Source organism: Cyprinodon variegatus, unplaced genomic scaffold (genome assembly GCF_000732505.1).
Source record: "Cyprinodon variegatus isolate N-32 unplaced genomic scaffold, C_variegatus-1.0 Scaffold322, whole genome shotgun sequence".
NCBI lineage: Eukaryota > Metazoa > Chordata > Actinopteri > Cyprinodontiformes > Cyprinodontidae > Cyprinodon > Cyprinodon variegatus.
Window position 1 is genome coordinate 149,648 of NW_015150775.1, and position 24,974 is coordinate 174,621.

Sequence of the window (24,974 nt, forward strand, 5' to 3'; positions counted from 1 at the left end):
AGATCTCTGATATCAGATGGAGCTTGGCCATTTAAGGCTTTATATGTGAGAAGGAGGATTTTAAATTCTATTCTGGATCAGGATAGGAGAGATATGATCTCTCTTTTTGATTTTCATCGGAACTCTGGCTGCAGCATTTTGGATCAGCTAAAGGCTTTTAACTACAGTTTGTGGACTTCCTGATAGTAAAGAATTACAATAGTCCAGCCTTGAAGTAACAAATGCATGGACTAGTTTCTCAGCATCACCCCTGGACAGGAAATTTCTAATCTTTGCAATATTCCTCAGATGAAAGAAGGAAATTCTAGAAACCTCTATGATTTGGGATTTAAATGACAGGTCCTGATAAAAAATAACACCAAGATTTTTACTTTATTATCTGAGATCAATTTATTCCCATCCAAATTTGGTGACTAATCAGCTCATTTTTCAAAGACTCTGGTCCAAAGACTTTAACTTGTGTTTTGTCTGCATTAAGGGGAAGAAAGGTAAGAGTCATCCACTTTGTTATGTCTTCAGACATGCCTGTAATCTATGTAATGGGCTAGCTTCATCTGGATTTATAGACAGATATAGCTGGGTATCATCAGCATAACAGTGGAAATTAATCCTATTCTGTCTAATAATTCTACCAATTTGGAGCATGTATAAAGTAAAGAGAATTGGTCCTAGCACTGATCCCTGTGGTACTTCACAGGTAACCCTGGAGGATGAGGAAGATTTGTCATTAAATTAAACAAACTGAGATGATCAGATAGATCAGATTTAAACCAGTCTAGTGCTGTACCTTTAATTCCTACAAAAATATTCAAGTCTTTCTAAAAGAATATTATGATCAACTGTATCAAATGCAGCACTGAGATCCAACAGCACGAGCACAGATACAAGTCCATTATCTGAGGCCATGAGAATATCATTAGTGACTTTCACCAGAGCTGTTTCAGTGCTATGATGAGCTCTAAAGCCAGACTGAAACTCTTCAAAAAGTTAATTATGGTGGAAGTGATCACAAACTTGTTTGGCAACTACTTTCGCAAGAATTTAGATAAGAAAGGAGGATTGGATATAGGTCTATAATTGACCAAGTCATCTGGGTCAAGAGTTTCTTAACTAAAGGTTTAATAACAGCAACCTTAAAAGCCTTTGGTACATATCCCTGTAACAGAGATAGATTAATCACATATAAAATAGAGGAAGAAACTACATAGTTTCCAACCCACGTAAGAATGAAAAAATTCCCAGTTCCACATAGGCCATCCTATACGGATGTTTTTTATGATAAAGCAACAGCCCATGTGTTGGAATGTCCATCTAGCTGACTTACATGTTGCCATGTCAACACAGGATGTCCACATAGAAATAAAACTGGAATTTGGGCAGCCCAGAGGGTCGCTGGCTACAGAAACACACAGATATACAAAGAGCGGTAACTTAAACCAGAAATTAAATGTCAGAACTCTCAAAAAGTATTTTATTTATGTCATTAAAATCAATGTAATTTCAACACTTTTTAGGTATCTGTACTTTCCTCCATTACTTATTTTTCCTCCTACTTCTGACTTCTATTCATTACATTTTCACAAAAGTATCTGTACTTTCTATTCCTTACATTTTTAAAACAAATGTTACTCGTTACTCTTGGCTTCGGTTTAATGCAGAGGTTCGTACCCAACCTGGTTTAAAACATTTATAAATAACCACATGTTGTCTGACAACAGTGTCTAAATGCCACTTGCGCCGCCAATCCTGTTACCCCAAAATCCCACATCCTCCCACCCCTCGCCCGTAGAGGCAAAACAAGCAGAAATGAAGGCTTAATTGAATATGACATTTAGATAAACACTTAGATATTAAAATGGAAAACATTTTTTATTTTTATTTATTATTTTTTTTAAATTCAATATATAACATGAATGCATAGATACCTCGTTTAATTTCAGTGTTAAATTCTGTTTAAAGTAACAGATCATTTAAAATGTCTCTTGACCTTTACTGGTTGATGATTTTCTTCATTCGCACCCCACTGATTTTAAATTGGTTACCCCTGGTATAATGTTTATAAATATTTATTTCACGTCATGTGCTCCATCCAATGCAGATCATTGGCTCCATCCACATCTAGTGAAAACTAGTGTGATTGGATGAGTCATAGAACACAAACACTCATTGGTTAGCTAAAGGAAATCATCAGAAGCAAGCAGATGTTCTTCAAACTGCAAACGTGAATTGTCTATGCCATGCTGCAATGTTGGATTCAGAAAAAGATGTTAAAATGTCTGAAAGGTCGGACACAGGCGAGAGTGTATCGGGAGATGGAGACCAACAAGACCTCCCTCATCCTTGGCCCTATCTCAAAGAATTTTTCAAAAATAGTCAAAAAAATTTAGCTTTTAATTCATATAGTGGCATCATGCTGTTTTTTTTTATACTTTAAGCAGTTTATGGAGCACATACTTTTTCACTTTTACTTGAGTAAAGAGGTCAAGTTGATACTTCCACTTTTACCAGAGTGTTTTTAAAGTGCAGTATCTATACTTCTACTGAAGTAACAAATGTGTGTACTTTTGAAATCACTGGTCTGCACGGACATCAGCAACATTTTTGTGCTTATGGTTTACTTGAAGTGAAAATAATTGAATCTGTTTATTGCTGTTTGAAAATAATGCAATTTGTCAAACTAAACCTGAAAAATTGGTATTAGGAAAACCTGAAAATCTAAATAAAATAAAAAAAAATCATATAAAAAAAAGGGTAAAAGTAAATTGAATAAAGACAGAAAAAAACTTTAATCTGAGAAAACAGCAAATATGTAAATGGTGTTCCATTATTGATGAAATAAAAGGAAACGTTTTGTAAATTAAGTTAAAAAAAAAGCAATCCAAAAATTAAACATTAACAAACTTATAAATCAAAACAAGGTAGGGAGAATTTTTTTTTTTTTACTTTTTTTTTTTTTTTAATCATATTTAGGTTTTTCAAGTGTTCTCTTTTCATAATTTCTGTTTCTTCACATTGAGTTTTATAAATAGTTTTCCAGATTCTCTGCGCTTCTATGGGCGGTCCTCTGGAGTGAAGAAAGAAGATAAGTCTCTATTGGTCTGCTGGATGTTAACAACTTGCTTTTTTTTCCTTCAAATTTTCATATACAATTCTTACATATTTTACTCTTAATCTCCACAATAACAATATGACTCTAATAGATACATTTTTATTACATCAGGGGTTTTGATCAGTCATATTTAATCCAGATTTTTACTGTGGATTCAAAGGGGTCTCAAAAGAATTTGACATTAGCTTTTTTTGCTATATTGATAAACCAGAAACGCTGGGGAGAATTAGAGCAACCTATGGGCATGTTGGCAGTTGCAATACAACTACTGTCATAGAATCAGCACAATTTAATTAATCTGTAGTAGAACTCATAAATTACAGTAAAACTAATTCAGTTGCATTCAATTTCTGTAGAAATAATTGTAATAGTTGAGAAAGCTACTGCCAGTTCCTTGCTGTGGATTCTATAGTAATTTTGTTACAGTGCAGATCTGGCTGTCAGAGAAAGGTCACTGAAAGCAGACTAAAAGATGATAAAATTGGTCTCTTAAATCCTTCAAAATATTGTGTTGTTATAGTAAAAGTGTATCCTCCTACACTGCATAAACGATCTAGAAATAAGTAAAAATTTCTTAATTTAAGTGTATTTACCCTTAATTGGAGAAGGTAAATAAGATATTTGCCAATGGGATGAGTAGTTTTACTCTTAGAATAATATAATTAGATAATATGCACTTGGAATAAGACAATGCAATTGTTTTTGTCTTATTTTAAATGTAAATTGTGTCGTTTCATTGGCAAATGGTCTCACTTATCTCCTCAGTTTAAGAAAAATGCACTTATTTTATGAAAAAAAAAACTTATTTAGATTTGAATTTTTCAGCAGTGTAGGAATTTGTTTTCTATAATGTAATTACAATTGCCCCTTAAACTCACTAAGCAGTTTCCTTGAGTGTTGCTTTTATTTCTAACCTTAATAGCGGAGCTGCAGTGATAGGCCTATGAATTCTGCCCAATAAGGAAGAAGGACAGAAAACAAAACCATACTGTATAGTGTCATATTCCACAAGGACATGAAGCAGAAAGAGCATGGCGTCCCAATTCTGAATAAAAGAAAAAGCACAATTAAAGCCACAGAGTGTTTTCACAGGGCTTTAAAACCCTCCATGTGCTCACTTTCAGATCGGGCTGTGTGGGTGGAATTGCATCTGTGTTCGAACTTGTTCTGCTCTTCTTTTATGATAAAATGTACATCCAAACAGAGAGCGTGTGTGCATGCACAGCTATTTGTAGCAGGTCTGGCACCCAGGGAACCCGTCCTCCATCTGTCGGTTTCACATGGCCGTGTCCAGCCAAGCCCTAATTCAACCTAAATTTACCATCATGTGACCCTTTTCCTGGTGGCATCATGGACCACATATATATTCAATACTCTCTCCTTGATCTTTGAGTGACTACATGCTTCCTTCTCTCTCTGACAAACCAATAAAGTTCTATCTTTTCTCTCCATATGCTGTTTCACACTCTAAAGCACACTTTCACACCACTTTACCCCCTTCTGGAACCAGAATAAACATGAGGAATTTAGATTTATGTTACATTTACACCAAAGAAGCCTTTGGAAATCAGAAAAAAAAAAAAAAAAATGTGTGAGGATAAGTCAGGCAGCATTTTTCCTGCACGTTGATTCTGTCACATGAGAAGCTAAAAATTAGGCCTACAGCCATGGAAGAATTAATTAATCAGTGTTGCATATGGTGTGTTTTCTGTAAGCGTATGGTGATATACCACTTGTCCCATTAGCTCCAGGTCTTTTGGAGAAAGTAGACACTCCATTCATAAGACTGGGCTGAAAGGTTGAGACAAACACACACATGTAGAATGTGCTGTAAAAACTGTGTTAAAAAACTATTAGAAACAAAACTCTGCCAAGCTAGAAGCAATCAATAATCACACCTAGTATGAAAATCTTTAAAATGATAAAATGGGGGATTTGATTTCATTTAGAATTTAATGTTTTACCTAAATATGACTGAGAACTGATGATTTCCAGAATAGTTGATCTAATTAAGACAGTTTCTCAGTCCGGTTATATACAGTTATAAACTTCATTCTGTATGTGGCAAATATTTGGTAATGGAATGAGAGCGGCATCCTTCATCTAAGAACAAAGTGTAATATTTTGATAAGGCTGGAGCCATGGATGTCTACTCATCTGCTAACATGTATGATGTAATGATGTGATGATGTATAAAATGCCTTTTTAACTTATAATCAGGGCCACTTCCTGAGAGGTGAGCCCGGTTGGTAAGCAGCTGCCTTCTGTAAATTCTAAGCAATTTCTCCGATCTGAGTAAGATTACAATTTCTATCAGAATCTGTTGTCATGTATATTGGTTATTTAAAACGTGTAAGTTTGTCCTGAGTGATCTCTTTTCAGAAAAATAACCGCTGAGATACAGCTTCAAGCTGCAGACACAGAGCCATCTTTAACAGTTCTAACATGGTCAACATTTGTTTTAACATTTCATTTATTCCATGGCATGTTCTAATAATTATTTAATTATTAAAACATGAGAATAACAGTTTTCTTACATTCATTTTTTTCCCCACATTTATTTTATTTATTTATTTTTTTTTTTTTTTTACATTTTTTGTATATTGTATAGTTTTTATTTGTTCACACTTTCTTTTGCTTTATCTTAAGAAATATGATCTGTGAAAAATCCTTATGAAAGGAATGGAATTAGTGAAACCTAATCTTGAAAAATATAATTAATTTAAAATACTTATTTTGTTTTTGAAAAATTTTAATATTAAAAAAAAAAAAAAAAATAAAATACTTATTTTGTTTTTGAAAAATTTTAATATTAAAAAAAGCAAAAAACTAAAAACAAAACAAAAAGCCATTTTCTTTCTGGATTGCTTTAATTTTATAACGGAACAAAATTCTGCCCATATAGGTGTAAACTTTGCAGCAATTTAAAATAATTTTTTTTGTGTTTATGTTTGTCTACATCTTTGCTTTTGATAAACCAAACTTTTTTAGTTCTTAGTGAAGGTCAAGCTCAGTCAGAATTGAAGGAAAACATCTCTAAAATGTTTCGGGTCTTACCTCACAATCTTAATAGATTAAGGCCCTGGGGTTGGCTGGGACTTTCTGAAACTCCTGGTTTTCTTTCCAGATTTTTCAGTATCCTTCAACTAAGGTTCACATTCTTGTCCTTGTTGAAGAAAAGTAACCTGCAGTATGTTGCTGCCATCACCATGTTGCATGATGGAGATACAGTGTTTACTTCTTTCAATATTTAAGAAGTGTTTAAGATGTTGTTATTTTTGAGAAGAGCTCCTTCTTACGCAGGTTTGATGAGTCCACTACATGATTTAGACAAATGTTTCGCAAAAAAGAGGATGAAGCAATGAGTCGATGCAATCAACTGGTTTTCCTTAGATAGAAAACTTTGAATCAATTTGACTGGATGATCTGTTTGAATTGTAAAGTGCCTTGAGATGACATGTGTTGTGAATTGGTTCTATATAAATAAACTAAACTGAACTGAATTGGTCCCTTTCACTTCCTTCTTGTTTTGCAAAAAGCATTCATGGTCCTCCATTTCAACAGAAAACAGGAAGTAGAACAATTTTCTGTCTTCTTTGTTTGTCTTATACTCCTCCTCCACTGACAACAATCGCTTATATACAGATAAAAGTATTGAGACGAACATGTTTGTCGCCTTTTCGCTACCGTTATCAAAGACAGCAGCATAATATGGTATCTTGTATTGGTTGCACTGCCAGCAATGTATTTATAGATTACTGATTGTAAGGTATAGTATGGGAAAACTTAGATTTTTTTTTTTTATGAATTTGCTATTAGGCGTTGGCAGGATATGTATATATGACTATGGGTCCAAGGCTCGAACTTGGCCCACTGTGGCTGTACTTCTCTTATAACTCATCCAAAACTTACAGGTTATCCTGAGTTATTTTCTGCCTTTGTGCTGCTATAGGTTTAGACTGCTGGAGGACATAGGGACCCATTTTCATCATTCTATCTCTATTTTCCCATTCTGCCGTATTAGTTACATCAATCTCTAACGTTACATTCTTTCTACTTTTTCTCATCATAGTTGCTTCATCTGGTCTGTTCCTGTTTGGCTGTGACTCCATCCTGGAGGGAAATATCAGCTGTGCTGCTGCCATCAACACATTTGTTTATAGATGTTGGAGCTTGGCCTGTTTTTCAGTGTAGTCCTGTTTCTCTAACTGTGGATACGTGTATGTGCTCTCCTCATCTGATCTGGGACCTAGCATGGAGCTCGTCTGCCTGGCTGTGTGTTTCCTGGACGGGGCCGCCTTTGGAGCTGATTGACAGTTTCCTTTTGTATCTCTGCTTCTTTATCTATCTCTGTATCTGTCTCCTTGAACCCCAGTCAGCCTCAGCAGATGGCAGCTCACACTGAGCCTGGTTCTGCTGGAGGTTTCTTCCTGTTAAAAGGGAGTTTTTCCTCTCCACTGGCGCTACAAGCATGCTTAGTGTGAGGGATTGCATTCCATTCAGTGAGCCGATGCAATCAACTGGTTTATCTTAGATAGAAGACTTTGAATCAATTTGACTGGATGATCTGTTTGAACTGTAAAGTGCCTTGAGATGACATGTGCTGTGAATTGGCACTATATAAATAAACTGCATTGAATTGAAACAAATACTTGATTTTTAATTTTTAGCCAAATTAGTGAGACACTGACCTGTAAATAAAGCACTGAGGCCTTAAAGCTGTTTTTATACCAATATTAGAGAACACCCAGCAACCAACTACTAAGCAGTTGGTTGGACATGATTTAGTTTAATTGTATTAGAGTAAAATGAGATGAAAGCAACTCTATGCTACCCTTTTCAGATTTTTATTTAAGAAAATAATCTAAAAAGGAGGAACTAAAGCCAGCCATTTTATTGGCATCTGCATTCATTAATTTCCATATCTATTTTCAAGAGTGAGGGATTCATTTTTATATATTGCAGTGGCTGATGGCATGGCCACCACAGTCTCTATGCGTCAGCTGTATTCTCTGCCGAGGCTTTACTCTAATTCACTTCATCCGATCCCACCTAAAGGCGCTCAATGGCACCACTCATCGGATCCAGGGGCCAAGCATTTCTGCCTTTGTTTCCACTGCAGAGATCGGATTTAAAGGGATGGCAGGGAAAGAGGACGATGTTCAGCAACTTTTTTTGGATTGTTACTGTAAGCACAGGGGAGGTTAAATGGTACTTTCTGTCAATTGTTGGTGGAAATCTGATTGAAAAGCATATGCATTGTGTGCCTTCCAGGTGTTGGTCATGGTTTTGATTTATAAGCCTGACCTCTCTCTTTATCTGAAGAGCGGATTACATAGGAGCTATTACTTACATAATCCCTGACTTTAACCATAACACTGACTAAAATTACTTTTGTCTTTAATTCCACCCAATAATAAAAAATAAAATATGTGTTAGTGCACCGGTCTTTTGCTTTTAAAGAATAACTTTTCTAAAACTTGTATGTAAACCTAATCAGTTGGGTCTTACAAATAAATCGAACCAAGTTAAAATCTCTGTAAAGAGTTTTCAAATTGTTGCAACTTCCAAGTTGGAAAGGAAATCTACCATAAATTTACAGCTACAGTTGCAGTACATTTACAGCTGCAGTTTGGCTACTAAAGGGAGAGATTCGGCAACTAAAGGGAGAGATGAATGCTGATGGCGGTTTTAATGTCCTGCTTTTAAGGAAAGAAAAACATCAGTGGAAAGAAATATATTTACACAGATATTATTAGAGTTAAAAATAGGAAAAAATTTTGTAGTTGTTAATAAAAACTCATTTTAATTATGTACCGCAAACTCTTAGATGTCAGACTCATATTGTCTCTCAGTCTAAGTCCTGAGAGGTTATGGGGTAAATTTTGTTCCTATAATTTTGTAAGCAAAGAACATGTTTGGTAAATGTAAGGTAAAAGTCGCAATATGTGCTCTCCCTGTGCATTTCTAGTTATATCTTTTGTAAAGGGGTCATAGTATGATTCTATAGGGTATTTGGTGCAGGTCTCTGAATAGGGTGTGTAACAATGGTTAGGCTGAAAATTCAATATTTGCTCTTCTATGAGCCCTAATGCAGCCTGGTTAAAAGCCCTAGAATGAAACAACAGGTTTTCTTCCTTTTGTGGTATGATCATGAATATTTAGATGAGCTGTGCGCTGATGGTTGGTTTACAACGAGCGAAGCTGCTGAGCAAAGATGCATCATAGCAACAAGCACTCACTCACTGAAACATCAGATTGTTGATATGGTAGGGTGACCAGACGTCCTCTTTTTCCCGGACATGTCCTATTTTTCATACCTAAAAAAATGTCGGGGGGGGGGGATTTCAAAATCGTCCTGGATTTTGGTCATACATTTCGACAGAATGTAGAACCACAAAGCTTTAGTCCCATCTCCCTAGCTCCCCAGTTTTTTGGTTAAGGCTTAGCCTTACTAGAGCAATCTGCCATTTGTAGTCTAGGTGTGGGATTCATTTGACGGGCCCTTTGATGCACTGACTCCGGCATTCACGTTAATGTATTTGACCTCTCCAGGTTGCAGTTTTAGTTATTTTTTTCTGCACCATTTCCTAAAATCCTTTATTGACATCTGTGATTTAGAGGCAGAGGAGACCTTTGAAGGTGTGTTTTTGGTTAATTAGCTGATTATTTTGGGACACCATGAGATTCAAAGATGGAACTTTTTCATTTTGGAATGTTTTATTTTTATGTGTCTTCCATTACTATCAAAAATAAAAGAAATAAAATCTTGAAATGCTTTTCACTATATGTAAACTATTTATATGAGTTTCACTCTTTGACATTGCTGACAGAAAAAGGAGAGATTTTTCAAGATGTCCTCATATATGGGCTTGTAGCAGTGGTTTTAGTGAGGAACTTTTTAAAATGTTTTTTTTTTTTACTGTATTTGGACCAGGTTTGCATTAGATACAATAATTACAAAAGCTGCAGTTTATGGGACCATGAAAATATTTCAGTCACCTAACCATGGACTGCATCTATCTATCTAGATGTTGCTCTTCTTGTCATGATTAGTGTAACAAATGGACCAAAGTGTATCAACAAGGTTTAGAGCGGGATGAAGAAAATGAAAAAACATACTAAATGTCGATGAAAAAAGAGTAAGGAACGTGCATGATAAACAGACTTAGGAAAGGTGGAGGAAATAAAGGAGGGCCAAGTGTCAAGACTTTAGAATGTAGGACCCAATATTCAGGCGAGACACACAGTGGGAAGTTTCAAAACATTTGATAACAAAACCAAACTAAGACAGCACAGAACAGGACTGCTGTGGATCTGCAGTGCTGCCGGGGAAGTGGGGGGACAAGCCATCACTGACACTCTGGAGGGGGAAACACAGCTAAGTGACCACGATAATCTGACAGAAGATGATTATCCGTGTGACTCACTTACCTGGTTTAACAGTTTAGGCCATCCTCTCAGGTGAGGCAGGATCCAGTGGATGGACTGCCAACAGGATACGTTGCAGAGCCGCCAGAGTGTCCCTGACGCTGCAGCCTCAGTGAATAGGCAGAAGTCCAAGCCAGGTCAGGGGAACAGTTCAGAACAGGACAATCCTGAGATCCAGGTGTGCCGATCTGAACAGGAACAGACAGATCCAGGGTTCCAAATCCAGGGTTCAGGCAGGCCAGAGCTCCATGAGTCCAGCAGCAAGCTCAGGCAGACACGCTCAGATAGAGAAAGGGGGGGTCAGTGGTTGAGAGGAACAGAGACAAGACAGGGTACCAGGAGAGCTGTGGAACTTTAAATTAGCTCCAACCAAAGCCAGAACTACAGGACTTAAAGCTAACTCCCCCTCCGTTTCCACAGGAACAGGATGCAATCAGTGTAGGAGAGCCAGGACATGATCAGGAAACACAATAAAACAGAAACCCCCTCTAATTGGCCTGCAAAAACGGGAACATGAACCACGGACTTAACTCAAATTGAACTAAAGAACAAAAATACAAAGATCTGGCCCCGATACCTGGGCTGAACCATATGTAAAGCAGGAGGAGCAGGTGGATAAAATGATTGACATTTGTGAGTGGGGAGGGTACGGAAGGTGAGTGAAAGAAGTAATTAGATCAGCTATCAAGTCAGGTCATGACATCAAGGTAATGGGCAGAGGTAGACTAATAGCTAAACATGTCAGAAACTTTACCAAACAAAATGAATCCCAACATTCCTTACTTTAGGAAGGCATAGCCCACCTTACAATAATGAACATAAAAACATTATTACTTCATGTGTACCTTGTGTGACGTACAAATCTACACACCTTCATGTTTTTTGGTTTGCATAAGGGAGAACTGTTTGGTACATCTATTGTTTTTTGTAGTTCTTTTTCACAAGTCTGTGTTCCCAGCTTGGCTAGTATCATCCATGTGTATACAAATGGAAATGCTGAGTGAGGAAAATAATTTATTTATTCACTCTCCTCTAAAGTACAAATATAAAATCTTTATTTCTAAATAAAAGTCATGTTCTCTGGTATGTTGGTTTTTGATTTTGTTGAGGACATTAGAGTACGTTATAAGCAGCTGCTCAGAAACACCATTGATTTTTTTTTATGTTTGCACCTGTTTGCAATTTGCTGTCCTTGAGCCAGGAGAAGATATTTAGGTTTATTTTGCATGAAACGATTCTTTTTTAGCCACCGTCCCTCTCTAACAGCTCTCACCGTGGCTGTGTGGGTGAGAAGTGAGAAAGAGACTGAGGCTGTGTGAAATTATTGAAATCAGCCCTTAAATGATCTGTGGGAATCACGCCGTGTTTGGCAAACCTCAGTGTACATAAATTTATAGCAGTCAGTCATCCTGAATCACACAAACAACACACCAACGAACCTCAATATCGAGCGTTAATTAATTTTTTCAAGTGCCTCATGCGGATCAGAATCTAGTGCCAGTATGTCTTTTTTTAATGAGAAATGTATGTCCTGGTTAAGAAAGGTTTTATTTATTAGCTGGAAGCTAATTTATATTCTTAAAGATTATATTTCAGACTGTTAAAATATATCTCAGTACTACTTATATCACATAGAGTGTATTAGATAGTGCAAGATGATCCTTTTGGAGATTTTCATATAAACATTGTATCAACTGTTCTAAAATAAGTGAAGCATTTGAGCAGGTAAATGGGATAATTGGTATTGTTTTTGCACTTAAATAAGATCATGTTTTTTTTCTTATATAAAGCCTAAATTATCTTATTCCATTGGCAAATTGTCTTATACACCTACTCAAAACAAGGAAAAATACTCTTACTCTTCACCCAATAAGGATCTGCCACAAGGAGGCTGGAGGATTTTAGATCCCACAAGGAAAAATACACTTATAAAAAAAAACTGACTTATATTTCATCTTTTGTAGTGAATTTCTATAGTCTTTTATCAACTGATCACTTGTTCTGTTTTGTTTTTGTCAGTTTACAGTCGTTCCTTATTTTTTTAACGTTTTTTTTCTTTAAACTTTGTTTCTTTTTAGGCTCACCTGCGGCCACTTAGGTAATCACTTCTAGAACCACTCAGTTCTGGACTGTCAAATATTCCTTTAAATATCTTGTTGGCATATCTTTTTTTCTTCTAATGTTTGCTTCGGTTCCACTTATTTATCTATATTGTTGAGAGGGTAATAATAAATGTATTTCTCTCCCTGGAGCCTGATTATTGTTGGTTGGTTCATCCTTCATGTTAAGGTGTTCTTCCATCTTGATCTTCTGACTTTGTCACAAACATAAACAACCAAGTGTTTTATTGTTATGTTGTGGCAAACTATACACTTTAAATTGGATTAAACACTCTAAAGATTTTACATTTTATTCTTGCTGCTCATGCTCCTCTTTGTATTGTGCATTTTTATCATTTTATTTTTGAATTACTGTAATGCATTATAATTAAGGTATGAGTGACACATCCATCCACCTGCAGATAGTTAAAAAAAACTGCTGGACTAAGGATTTTATTTACTATTCTCTTTAATTGACTATTTCAGTTTAATTTAACAATCTTTTATAGGATGTATTATAGACTTCTTTGTTTAAACCAGTCTGTTTCACTTCTTCTATCGGCAATATGTGCAAAATGATGTTAAATTTTAAAGTGCTTTACCATGGTATAGTATAGTATAAGCTTTTAGTAGGAAATAAAGCATAATAAACACTTGTTGCACATGAAGTTCCAGGACTTTGTCTATTCCCACATCTTTTTGCATTATTTCTCACAGTATTGATCTTGAACGCTCAACTGAAATGGTGTTTCGATGACAGACAAATTTCACTGCAAACACTCCGAGCTTTACCAGTAGAATTAAGGAAAAGGCAAAAGGTTTGGAAATAGTGAAGCTTTGGAGTCTCAAGTCTTTGTCCTTAAGGAAGAGTCCAGTTCAAAGTCAAAGTTTAAATAGATTTTGATTATTTTTTAACCAATATTACACTTTGCATTTTCGAGGCTTCTTTCAGTTTTGTTGATCGAATTTTGTTCCATAATTGATAAAAGCTTCTCAACAAAAAAATAAATAAATTGGAGGTAACTTTGGTGTTTTCTCAGACTTTAGTTTAAAAATATCTTTAAAATGTTTCCCCTATTTTTTCCCTATTTTAAAAAGGTGTTACTTTTATTTTATTAAATTCTTATTAATATCATAAATCCCATCTCTTCACATTTATTTACACTGAGAGGTTACACTTAGAGGTTAATATTTTTTTCTTGAGGCTGCTGCATTAAGAAGCAGTAAAGTAATAAACGTTCTTGCCTGAGATATATATATTTTTCACAGGCGGTGTTAATGCTACACAAAAAGGGAAATTCAGCACTGCAAACAGTTTTATAGTAGCAAAATAACCAACTCTGGGTTCCATTTTTGTTGTGAGCTAAAACACTAGTTATATTAAACTTTCCTGCTTTGATCAAAATATTGGAGCCCTGGTTGCACGGTAATGGTTGTCCTGCTGGGGAATTAACTGCTTCTTTGGACTCAAGTCTCTTAAGGCTTTTTTTCCCAGGATTTCTAAGCATTTATCTCCATTTATTTTTTAATAAAAACTTTCCCATAGCATGATGTTGCCACCACCATACGCTAATGTTGGTCTAATGATAATTTTAAACCTAAAGACTTCCATAAAATAAAAAAAGCTTAAATATTTTTTGAATGTAAGCAAATATCTCACATCTAATGTTTTTTTTTCCTTTATAGTCTAAATGCATCTAAACTTGATTCAGTTCTACCTACTAATTCCCGTTCATTAAGATCATCTCAATACAGGGGAAGTTGATGGAGTACTCCTGTTACAGTAGTCAGCCCCCTGCATGAGTCTTCATGTCAACATCAGGGGTGAACCTGCAGCACCATGAAAGAAGAGGTGCAAACTGGAACTCACCACTCTTCTCTGTTACACTAATGATAATAGAGCCAGCAGGGAGATCAGAAACAAAGGACACCTCTGTGGTATTTTCTAAGCTGTAACTTCATCTTATCACAATTGAAGAATTAACCTACATTCTTAAATAAAACTTCTGTATGATTCAGTTAAATTGTAATTAAACGTGAGGAAGGACCAGGGAGGATATGGTAAGTCATAGGGACATAGGATTTAAAGCCACATCAACTCAGGTTGTGTAATATTTTTACTTTTTATTCCTCCTGATCAGTGTCCAAATTTTGGATGCAGCTGCAACGTCTCTCAAAATAATCCCCACCCACAGGTAGCTCTTAGTCAAAAACCAGAGCCCACACAGATGAGTTTGTCTTCTTTAGAGAATTTTATTTTTTATTTTTTATCTAGATCATAACCTGCAATAAACTGAACATTTCATGGTTGTCCTAGTGGCTCAGAGTAGTTTGGTGTGTACTAAAAAGAGCTGTAGTACACACCTCTCCAGTCACAGCAGAGGACAGGAAGTTCCCAGGTGATGATGTTTATGCTCTCATTCTGGAGGATCTGTTTTATTTTTGGCCCATATAGAAGTTCAGATGGTTGAGATACATGCATCGAGGTCAGGAACTGAGTTACTAAACGATACAGGAAGTTGCCGTACCAGACTCTTCTTCCATGGGCATCCAGAGGCCAGTGGTGGGATGTAACGCATTAGTATTATGTATATTATATAATGTAACAAAGTACTTTGTTACTGTACTTAAGTAGAGTTATTATTTATCTGTACTTTACTTAAGTAGATTTAATAATGGATACTTTATACTTTTAAGCAGAGATCAAGACACATCTAATGGCTTCGTTAAAAAAAAAAAAGACACTACAAGTCTACCCCCCTCCTGTGTTGCTGGAAAGGCACCATGCTATTTTCAGCATTGGAAGCTGTTTAGAAGCCGCGTCCTCCAGCAACACCTGCATGAACTTATGGAGAAAGGAATTCTTTCAGTCACCATTTTTGCAGATAAATTACATGTGCAAGGTTACGATATATACTGCCCTTGTTTAGAAAACAAGACATAAATATAGTCAATAATCCTGAATATGTATTTAATCCACACATCATAATAATCTATTCAACTCCATTTTTTAAATGTATCCCTTTCGCAAATTAAGCCTGAGAACTGATTATGTGATGCTAGATAATAGCCCTGTTCAGTTCCTTTCATTACTATACACAGCAAAAAAAAAAAAAAAAACAGACTAAGCAGACGTATATTAATCTAGATAAAAAAACATATTGATCATGTTCTGATATTCTTAGCAAAGAAAGAAATTGATAGATTAGTTAATTTTCATATATGAATCCTGTATGAATTTTGTCCAATTTGTATAAATTTTGATTAAAAATTCGTTAATTCATTCTCAAAGTAATCACAGTACTCATCTCAATCAATTAGTTGGCTCTTACTGCAACTGCCACCAAAAGGAAGGACCCTGGATCCACAGAAGAGAAACTCTGTCTTTGAGCTCTTGTGTCCTGCAAATTTTACTGTTCTGAATGATGCAAGAAGTTCTCATAATTCAAGGCGGACCTGGATTTTACTGTACGAGTTACAGTGCTTTATTAATTATGGACAGCCTAACAGTGGCACTGGCGTCCTTCAGATTCTCCAGATGCTCTCACCACAGGTAGGTTCTGGAAGCTAAAGCTGGCTTATGGTCACTTCTGTCTGATCAGGACCAGAAACTATCCCAATTCAGGGGATCGTTGCCCAGACAACATAGGTAAGGTGAAGGGGTGTTGTGGAGCTCAGAGAAGAAGAGCAACAGATTATCAGAGCAAGAACACCAGCAGAGAACGCTCTGGAACTACAGTAAGGTAGGACAGTGATAAATCGGTGAAGAACAGTGGTAGACTGGAGCAAAACAGCGGGCAGAGAGAGCACCATAGCATTTGTCGAGGCTGGAGGGAACCTGCTATGGTAATAAGTGAGGAGGACGTATGATAACGGTTTGACTGTCCTTCTAGGTCTAAATTACAGAGGCTTTCTATGCCTGAGAGCATTTCTAAATCATTTGTCAACATTATTTCTTCTGTTTTCCATTTTGATTGACAAAGCAGTGGGCTCAAAAGGAATACATCAAATCAGTAAGGAGACTTAATGGTATTGTCAAGGATTATCACAAATATTTCAAAATAACCGCCCTGTACACTTTAAAAAAGAAATGCATATGCACAACACCTGTGCTCCTGAAAGGGAATGCCTATTAATCACGTGTGAGAGCATGCACAAACCCATTTCTCCTAGTGCATGAGGAGATCGTCCTCTATGCCTTGAAGCCACAGGGGATGGGCATTCACAGTTTTCTTAATCAGTGCTATGTGAATAGCACTCACAGTTAGGTAGGGATAAGGACCAGTTAGCATGAGGCTTTCCAGCATCAGTTCATTTAGCAAAGGGTCCTCATGAAGTCCCTATCCACTGCTAGGAACTATACCGTAGCCCACAATCCTTTGGGTGAAGAGAAAGTGTGGACTGCTGGGAGAAGTGCATTGAACTGGTGAAAAAAAAGACAGTGAAATGTCCTGCTCAAAGATGACCCTGCTCATTTTGAGTATGTTTGGCTCAACCTGCTGCTGTGAAGCAGGATTTCCCACCTTGACCATAATCAAAAATAAATAACGATCCAGGCTCTCGAATGAGCATCTTGATAGGTGCTTGAATGGCTTTTTCTGCATTCAAACCCAGGTTTAAAAGCCTTCCAGGGCAGCGCAAAGCACATGTCCCTCATTAAGCCATAAAAAACAAAAAAGAAACAACTAATGGTCAGTTCAGGTGTTCTATAAAATATCTGAATCAGGAAATTGTCTATATACCATACTGAACGTGGTTCTCCACTTCAAAAACAATTTAGATTTTAAAATGGGAAAATGTTTTATTTTTTAAAATAGTTTTTTTATTTAAAAATGTAATGTACAGTATAACAAGGATGCATAAAAAACTCATTTTATTTCAGTGTTATATGCTGTTTAAAGTAACGGATTATAATTAAATATGTTTCCGGACCTTTACTGGTTGTTGATTTTCTTTATTCGGACTGATTTTTAATTGGTTAACCCTGAAATATTGTAATGAAGTGAAAATGCACCACATCTAATTTTATTATATATATTATACGTTTAAAAAAAAAGATGCATAATAATTTTATTTATATGTGAAATGTGGCCATCTTGAAGGATTGTTAATAGTTGGATACAAACATGGGGTTTAAATTGATCTAGAGCATTTATCACAGACAGTAATAGCTACATCTTTTTTTATTCTACAAGATTTTCCTGAGAATCTGATATTTAGATGTCAACTAAGGGGTAGTTTTGTTTCTGCCTCCTATCTTGATTATTTATCCTATTTTGAAGTAAGCTTTGAATTAAGTTTTTGCAACAGAGAATGAGCCTGCAATCATTTCAACGTGGTGTCACGGCTCAGAACAGAGGACTCAGTGTTCAAGGCAAGACAGACAGGAGAATGATTCAAAAGTTTTTATTTAAAACATGGATCTGCAGTTCTGCAGTGGCTAGGGAGTCTTGGGTAGGAATGTCTGCTGGAGAGAATCACAGGTTATTGACCATAATAGTCTGACGGAGGATGACTATGAATGTGTGAGTCACTAACCTGGTTTATCAGTTCAGTCAGTTCCCAGAGAACCTCATACTTTTCAGCCAATGGCTGACAAGACACAGCGGTTGCCGGACAGAGTTCCAGATGCTGAAATCTAAAAGACTACAAAACTGACAGGAGATCAGATTCAAGCAGATGAAAGAGGGCAGGATAATCCAGAGGGCGACGTCAGGAGGCAGATCCAGGTACAGTTCAAAGGCAAAATCCAGCAGAAGTCCGAAGACAGGTCTGGCAAACAGATCAGAACAGGGTCAGGCAGGTTCTGAGTTCTAAAAGCAGAACGGTTCAGGATCAAGCAATCAGAACACAAACTGGTACGCTAGAGAACTCTCAAGGGCACGAGAATAATCTAGCACTGATGACTGGGAGGAGACAGTTTAAATAGAAGCTGGAACTGGTGGATATGAAGAGTGGTAATGAGAAATTGGGCGGGGCTAGGCAGGAGAATAAAATGAGTAATCAAGCCAGTCATCAGCGCACAGATCAAAACACGTAGAGAGAGACTCAAACAAAGAAAGTTGCTATTAGAAAGATTTTCATAGACGTAAATGAAATAAGTTCTGGGTATTCTGGCCCCCGCATAAGACTTGATGCTGTGAATAGACATGCGTTCGGATGAATAGCTTAGGGGAGGAAGTATAGTAATCTCCCCCCAGGGCCTGGACACAGGTGGGGGAATTGGCCGGAGGATGAATGAGATTAACGATAGCCTGAGAGTGAGGTATGAAATGGGGTGGACAAGGAGCTTATGTAGGAGATCTTGGACGAGGATTGGCTTCAGGGGAATGAGTTCAAGATGTTGGTTGGCTGGAGCCAATGCTGAGTTAGAATTAATGAGCGGCGTCTTCCATCCCCCTTATCTGAAGATCAATTCATAGGGGAGGCCTGTTTGGATTGGAAGAGTCCTCGTTTTGTGGCCAACAAATGCAGCCTTCTTTTTGCCTGTTTCGAAGGACGGGTCCGCATCCTACGTATCCTACGTAGCCTTGGGTATCCTGTGATTCATTGAAAGACCGAGCAGTCCGGCTGCTTCGTGCTCAGAGGAAAAAGTGAAATGGCGGTGAACAGTGGTGAATATTGTAAGTTCAGTTTAATATAATATATATATGAGAATAGTTCCATCTGAAACGAATGAAAGCAGTTATTTTAAATGGATATTGAGTCAGATATGTGGTGGTTAACGTTTTATCAGTCCTTGTGTAAATGATCAGATTTCGATACTGTAGCTCTGCGGTGTGGGGACTATAAATGATATCTGCAATGACAGTACTGCTGCTGAAGCTCCTCAGAAATGTAATTAGCATAAAGAACAGTAGTGAGAAGTCTGGTATCCTTTTTTTGCCTTATTTGAGTGTCAACTGTAAAGGTTTCTCTGCGAAATCGAACACACCCATCAAATCATCTCTATGCCATGTATTTGGTCTGTCTAGCCCCTGAACCAGGTGGGTCCAATCTGCACAATGAATTAAATTGCTCAGATTTGACTCACCTGGTTCAGTGGCAGAACATGACTACACATCTTCCACCTCTGGCTGGAGCTTTGAGCGTGGCACATTGGCAGGTGGTCCAGGTGATGCAAATTAGAGTCTTCTAGCTTGAATTTTTGCTTCAGCTTAACTTTTTGCTTGTTTTTTTATGTTGATTTTCCACAAAAACATCAGGCTTGGGGGTTCTTTCTTGGGGGATCTTAAGTCAGTGATTATGGACCTCCTTATTGCAAGGATTGCTAAGGCTAGGACTCACAAAATACAATTTTAAGGACATAAGGGAGAAAACTGATTACACGCGAAAAGGCACAAAAGATATACATGGATAAGAAGACAACAAGAAAAATGTGACAGGAAGATGTGTAAAAGGGAGAAGTTGGAAAAGGAACAGGAAAACAGGAACAAAAAAATATGCATGTTTCTGCCATTAAATTGTCTGCATCTATATAATTCACCTTTTTTTGCATTGTCTCCTCATTTCAGAGGGTCTTATGTCTGCTTTTGCCTTGAGCCCCGAATTTCTTATCCATCCAGTGTCTCTATGTTTCATTCCCTATTAATTATGTCAGAATTTAGAGAATAAAACAGTTTGCATGCGGCTGTATCTGTGCTTCGATAATCTAAGAGAAGGTAGAAGCCAAACACACTAAACTGACTGGCAGTAGTCTGGTGAGAGCTTATGTTACCCAATCAAGTACCTTTGGATGCAAAGATGCACCTTTTAGGAAATATTAGATATTCTTGATCTGAAGACTTAAATATTCTTGTTTTTTTTTTAGCATTTTTTATATAATGTTTTTTGTTTATACAATTTTTTCTCTGACAAAATTGGGAAATTAAGTTCAGAAACTTCTAAGTACTCATTAAATGATGTTTTCAGAAAAGATAAAAGTTCTGATTGGGACCAATATCTACCCTCATCAGGCCAGGTTTGGAGGAAAAAAAGCCGGCCGGTTTCACCCAGCAGGCAGACGTTAGATTTTCTCACTTTGCTATGGTTTCAAAATCTAAAATCTGGTGTCACTTTGTGTTTGTTCTCATCTCTCCCTACGGGATGATAAAGTGCTCTGTGCTTCTATAGACTCAGCACTGCTGAGCATGCGTCTGTCCAGCTAAGTAACAGTTCACTGTCAAAGAAGTGAGATTCCCAGAGCACAACAGGACTTTTGATATTTTGCACGGTCATTGTCGTTTTTTTTTAACCTGTTACTAAATCCAAACTTGCTGATAGAAGATCCCCGCTTAACTACTCCTGATCATTTTAAAACTAAACTTTTTGGGGTCTTGTCAAAAATAGCAAATACTTGAGCTGTGATAATTTCAAAATTAATATAAAACCTTTAAAAATTGAATTCCATTGAATGAACTTACATTCGACGGAATCCAGACCCCAGAGGATGTGCAACACGCATATATAAACCTCCCCTCCACACCTTGGTAATGTTATATGCAGATATGTATCTTTTGGTAAATTCTTGATCCCAGCCTATGACGTGAATTTCCTTCCATTGTTGTTGCAAGAAAAGAACAGGTTGTATAAAAGGAAATTTGATAAAAAAAAAAAAACTGTTTTGTAACTTTAAGTTTGAAGAAAATGCAATCTGCGAATTAAACTTTGAAAAACATTTTATTTTTACATATATCTTTTATTTCCGGTTGGATCATCTAAATAAGTGGTCCTCCTAATTGTCATCCATTCTGGTGATGTGTTTACTTGAGGACGTCCTACATTCTCATCCCGTTAGCTATCTTTTTCTGTGCATGCACACTTTTAGGTGTATATTGGTTGTGAGCTATGGTTTCAGACAGTCATTAAAGCTCACCTTTCTCACCGCGGTTCTTTTGAAAATGGGTTGTAAGAGAAAAAGTGTCTATGAAGTGTATGAGAAGAAAAGAAAGACCCCAGAAGAGGCAGATATATCCCATAATGCTTTGCGTGGAGAGCTCTCCATGCAAAGCATTATGGGATTTGCTGTCACATCACCCCGCTGTCGCCATAGGCTGTTGCTACCTGACAGCGTCGCCCAATAACAAAAATGGCCAGGCACCATGCAGTGGAGGAGGAGTTACGTGACCAACGGAGCAAAAAGTAGTGATCATCTGTCCAAACAGTAAGTTAACTTAGTGCATTGTTTTTAAGTTACTTACATATTTTATTTAAAAAAAATTTTTTTTACATGTTTTATATTTTCTTTTTTTTTCTGTCTTCTATTATTTAGTTTTATGAATTTTATTAATTTAATCAACCCCACACTGCTCCACGGGCGCAACACAATGGCAGCCCACTTCTCCCCAAAGGGATGGGTCAAATGCAGAGTGTGAATTTCCCCATTGTGGGATAATAAAGGGATTTCTGTTTTATTTATATATATGTATATATGTTGGCCATATATATATATATATATATATATATATATATATATATATATATATATAGACCCCTGTGTTGTGGGTTTCTTTTTAGCATACTAGACAACAGTACTTTCATCAAACCAGCTATAAAAGAAAAAAATATATTTTCTTTATTTAGACTGTGTTGATTTGTGATGACATTCCAGGAAAGATGGTTCTTTGACTACAGCTACTGTCACATTCACTCAAATTAATACACCAAGCTTTATTTATTTTACTTTGCTAACTAAAAGCATAAGGTGGTTTATTTTATAAAACACATTGCAGATTTGGAGGTTTTTGCTACATTTTATTGTGTGATTATAAATATATCTATAAATGTATATAATATATCTATAAATATATTATATCTTACTGCATAATATCTTCAGCCATGGCAGCAACCTTGAATAGGACGTTTGAAGAAGCTGTGAGGCATTTTTAAGATTGATGTGAAGTGACAGGAAGAATCATAACTGACCTGCACACAAAGGCAGACATCCAGTCCAGAAACCTAAAAAAAATAGTGTCTGCCTGGTGAAGTCACAACAGGCTTTTCTATTGAATAGTATAGATAACTCCAGCTTTGGCTTGTGTGTCATGATGTGCAAGATGGTATTTACATAGTGATATTACCTTAAAGTCTATGTTTGAATTATGAAGGCTTCTTGAGAACTAATTCATATATTATCAAATTTTTGTCAAAAAACTGGCAATAGATGCTTTATCACTATTCCTAATTTTGCCAAATAAGCTGCTTATAATTTGGTGCCATATAGTATATTTCATATTTTAAAGAGTCTATGGAGCAAAATCTGACAGTCAAAAAGTAGCAAGAAGTGAATAAAGGGGGTTTAATGATTAAAACTGTCGGTATTCTGGTTTATGTATGTGTTTTTTTTTCTGTGTTTGTCTCCCTTCCTCCACCAGGAGGCTCCTGGTTCTGGTCCGCCTCTCTACACACCTGCTGTGAGTTACCTCGTTAACGGAGTTCTCTTAAGCTGCTGACTGCCACTACCTCGACGCCAGAGTGTTTGCCAGTTTTGGGTACTCTAGCCAAGCTGAGTTTTGCTGAGCCAAACTGAGTTCTTGTCAACCTGAGTTTTAATCTTGTTTTTGTCTTTGCCTTTCGGCAGGAAGTCCTCCTGCAAACTGGATGTTTCGGACCTTCTCTCCTGGAAGGATCATCTGAGCTTCAAACTGGAGGTTTGAATCCACTTTCCCTCAAGAGATCATTTGAGCTTCACACTGAGTAAGGGATTCATCTCCACTACGACCCGTTCAAGTACTGCAGGAAATCTGAGTGGCAGTCAGCTTCTCCGTTCGCCTACTAACAACCACATTCTCGGTAAACCCTGTCCGCCCTCCACCTAATCAGACAAACACTGGAACTACCACACACAGACTGGAGTCTAAGAGTCAGCTACTTCTCTGAAAACGTGAGTTATCTACCAAGTTCTCCTCTTCAAGTTCGAGAATCAAAATTCACACTGAGCCTGAACTAATCGCAGTGTCTTCCCCTCACCTTTCAGTTCAGGTTGAGCAGTGTTCAGAGCAACACTGAATTCATCACAAACTCCCAAATAAACCTGTTAAACCTTTCCCCTGGTCTCTCTCGATTGGTCTCTCTGCATGTAGCTCTTGATAAAATCATGACAAAAACACAGTAATGGGGAAGACAACAGAACAACAAAGCAAGAAACAGCAAGGAGCAATGAATATGACAGAACTTAAAAACAGAAAGAGAGTCATTGGTGGCTTTGAAAGCAGGTAAGTCCAATCAGTGGACTTATGGGGGAGTGTTGGCCTAGTGATTAGAGCAGTGCGCTTGTGTTCTGAGAAGGTGGCAAGTACCTGATCGATCCCCACAGCCTGCAGTCTGGGTTTCTGGGCAAAACCTTTAACCCCACACTGCTCTCCCAGGAGCCACACAATGGCAGCCCACTGCTCCCTAAGGGGATGAGTTACATGTAGACCTAAATCTCTCCAATGTGAGATCAATAAAGTTCAATTACTATTATTATTATGAACAGTTGAGGGAGAGAACTGAGCAAGGAAACCAGGATGAATTGGACATTGACACAGATTGGGTGTGTTCGTTTACAGAGGCTGCTTCCTCCAAGAACCTGGGTGTAAAATGGTTTCAAACAGGTCCAGCTATGTCGTCTAGCAACTGTTACATTTGACTCATAAATCAGGAAAAGAACGGCTGCCAAACTTTTCACTACTGTTCTGGGTGCTAATAACATTTCTGAAGAGCTTCAGCAGCAGCACCGTCATCTCAGATATCAGATTTATAGTCCAAACACTGCAGAGACATTGGAATCTGAGCTTAAATATCAGCCAAACCCATTTGCACAGGGACAGATAAAACCTTTCGATAAACCAAACATTATCTGCCACATTTCTGACTCAATAAACATTAAAACAAATATTTTCATTAATACCAGATAGAACTATTCACATACTTTATTATTATATTAAACTGCACTACCAATATTCACCACTGTTTGGAGTAATTTCCCCTTTTCCTCTAAGCTTGGAGCAGCCGGCTTGCTTGGACTCTAAATGAATCATGGGATACCCAAGGCTACGGAGGATACAGTGGACCTGTTCTTCAAAACGGGTAAAAAGAAAGCTTCATTCGTCGGACGCATAACGAGGAAACAAACAGGCCTCGGTGGCGCGTTATGACGTAATCGGCAGACGAATTTGAACTTGAAAAATCAAAGAGAAAAGCGGAGAATTTAACACAAGTACCAAAATGTGATGAGGACAGAGTCTCTATTTTTGCATTTAAAGACAAATACTCTGACTTACTGTGTATGAGGAAGGCTAGATCAGGGATTTACATTCAACACTGAAAAATTATTAGTATTATGATTAGTCAATCTATTAGTGCGTTAAAGAAAA